Source organism: Vicia villosa, unplaced genomic scaffold (genome assembly GCF_029867415.1).
Source record: "Vicia villosa cultivar HV-30 ecotype Madison, WI unplaced genomic scaffold, Vvil1.0 ctg.002344F_1_1, whole genome shotgun sequence".
Taxonomy (NCBI): domain Eukaryota; kingdom Viridiplantae; phylum Streptophyta; class Magnoliopsida; order Fabales; family Fabaceae; genus Vicia; species Vicia villosa.
Window position 1 is genome coordinate 296,388 of NW_026705900.1, and position 3,533 is coordinate 299,920.

Here is a 3,533-nt window from a genome sequence, read left to right on the forward strand (position 1 = left end):
TCAATAATTAAATATAAATTCAAATAAATTATTTATTCAAATTGTCTAACTATAATGGTTTAACTACCATATTGGTTAATTATAATAATTGTATTTAATTTAAAAATGATTTGATTATTTTAATATTAAGAGTGAAGACCCATTTTGGTCCCTCACAAAAACTTGACAACCCAAATTAGTCCTCCACAAAAAAAAGGACCTGATTTAATCCCTTGCAAAATATAACCGGGTCATATTAGTCTTTCTGTAAATATTTTTTTCAAACCGGTTTTTTCTTCTACTTTTAAACCGTGACTGGACCGCCAAGTCGTATTTTATTTTTTATTTTTTATTTTTTAAATACTAAATTGATTTTTATTTTTAATTTCGATTTTATTTTTAAACAATTCAGATTTTAAAATATAAAAAAAGATAAGATTTGTTCTAAGAAGGAATTGAACTCAAGACATTTAGGTCACTCTTATGCCTTTACCACTATGTCAACATACATTGATGACAAATAATTATCATGATTTATAGTAATATTAAACAATTCTGAATTTAAAACAAAAAACATAAATTTTGGTACCTACGGGGTCTCAAACCCAAGTCCCTTCAAATTAAATAGTAGTCACTTTATTGTAAATATGAAAAGTAATCTAAGAGGGGTTGCATGAATTAGATTAATTGATATTAGTGAATTTTTCTCGATAATGAATGTTAACAATGTTTTGATTTTTTTGAAACTATTATAACAATTTCGAAAAAAATAGAACAACATTGCTAACATTCATAATCGAGAAAAATTCACTAATACCGATTAATCTAACTGATTCACCCGCTCTTAGATCACTTTTCATATTTATAGTGAAGTGACTATCATTAAATTTGAAGGGCCTTGAGTTTGAGACCTCATGGGTACAAATTTTATATTTTAAATTTAGAATTGTCTAATATTACTATAAATCATGCGAATTATTTGTCACCAATGTACGTTGACATAGTGGTAAAGGCATAGGATGTGACCTAAATGTCTTGAGTTCGATTCCTTTTCAGAACAAATCTTATCTTTTTTTGTATTTTAAAATCTGAATTGTTTAAAAATAAAATTGAAATTAAAAATAAAAATCAATTTAGTTTTTAAAAAAATGAAAAATGAAAAATAAAATACGACTTGGCAGTTCAGTCACGGTTTAAAAGTAGAAGAAAAAACCGGTTTGAAAAAAATATTTACAGAAAGACTAATATGACCCAGTTATATTTTGTAAGGGATTAAATCGGGTCCTTTTTTCTGTGGAGGACTAATTTGGGTTCTGTAGTTTTTGTGAGGGACCAAAATGAGTCTTCACTCTAATATTAATTTACTACTAATTATTCACATTATTCAAATATGATGGTGGTTAATTCAAATAAATTCATATTATAATTTATTATAGTTTATGTAATTGATTTTAGAATATAAAAAAATGTTAATAAGTTTTTATGAAAAAATGCTAAAATTTATACTAAAAAATTCTACTACTAATATTTGTTTTTTTTTTATAAAAAAAATGATACAATTATGATTGATAACTACATAAATTTCTTATGAAAAACATACCTTTTTCAACAGGACGAAACTACTTATAAAATTACATTTAACATGAGACAATTATGATTGATGAATACATAATTTCTTATAAAAACCAAAATTTGGTATTATTTTTGCATTTTATATACATTTTTAACCATCACTATATTATATTAATTTACTATATATAACGACATTGTTCGAACCGTGCGAACGTACGGGTAAATGATTTCTTAATTATTTTCTTTTTTTTCCTACTGAAATATATATTTTTTGACGAGCCAAAGCTACTCATCACTATATTATATTTATTTACTACTGATAGATGACTATTTAATTATTTCCTTTATTTTTTATATGTACATATTAATCTACGATTGGTATTTTTGAAAAAATAAATCTATTAAATATATTGAAATTTTGATTTAAAATAAGTGAAAATGATTTCAAATGCTTATAATAAGATAGGGGTATGAGTGATAATAAATAAAATTTGGACAAAAAAGTTTGATACATGTTACCAAATCAAATAAATATAATCACATATATTATATTTATCTATTATTTATAACATTGTGCAATCCGTGCGAATGCACGGGTAGATAACTACTCATGGTAGATTTATAACGATATTGTATGATGCGTGCGAACGCATGGGTAGATGACTACTTAATTATTTCATTTATTTTTTCTACTAAAATCTATTTTTTAACTAGATTAAATTAATATTTATATAACAATTATAATTTCAAATATTTTTTCTTTTTAATTTGCGTATCTTTTATATATATTTATTAACCATTGTTATATATTTATTTATTATTTATATCGATTTTGTGTGACACATGCGAACGCACGGATTTTACTAGTAGGTAAATTAAAATAAGTCAATGCAAATAAATTTTTAGTCTCTTGGTCTTTTAGTTAGTTAGTCTATTTAAACATTATTTTAATTGCTTATTTACATATGTCTAAAACAACTAAGCCTTTAGGTAGGCTAACCAGGTCTTCGAAAAAGCCAAACTCAGGCCTAAAAATAAGCTTACGACAGGCTACCGGCCAGTCTTAGGCTTCAGTTTTTTGACAGACCAGACTTAAGCTTGACAAAGCTTAACTCGGCCCAGCCTATTTTCACCCCTAATTGCAACCAAATAATAGTAATAGTAAGCCAACAAATTATTAGGTCACTATTATGAAGGATATATGCTATTTTGGCCAGACGCGGAGACCTTCGACAGGGTTGAACTTTGATGAGGTGTTTGTTCATTACCACTATTTTGCTTTAAAGTGAGTGTTCTTTTAAATCCGAAGAGTTACACCACGAGTTACACTAACTCAATAACTTCATTTCAAGTAATTTTATTTTTAAAATCAACCATTGGATTGAAATATATTATCATATAAATCATACCTATAAAGTTTGAAATTAGTCTATAACGATTTAATATGCCATTGAATTACATCAAAATTTACATTATATGAAAGTTTATTTTGATGTTAATCTTTTGATATCTTGATGGTAGAGTAAATCATTATAGATTAATCTCAAACCTTCACTACAATAAATAACGCTTTTAACCTCGGACGCAAAATGCGTTTTACCTCAACTAAGGCATCGAGGTAACGAAGGACGTCATGAAAAGTTTTCACTTAACATCTCGGTGATTCGAAAACCGAGGGGTATAATTATATGCACATGAGTTCGAACCTCAGCAACTGCACTTTAAATATTTACAAAACTAGTGTATTTTTTTACATTAGTTTAATAAAAAACCGAGGGGTATGATTATTAATTTTTTTTAGTTTTTTAAAATTTGTTACATTTTTATCCAAAATAATACATTGTTTATCCGGAATATTTTATTGTTTATCTAGAATATTACATTGTTTATACTGAATATTAAATTCAAATTCTATAGGGTCAAGATAGAATTCAAGTTCCCTCGAGATTTCGACTTTAGATCTTCTAACTATTGAATCTTGG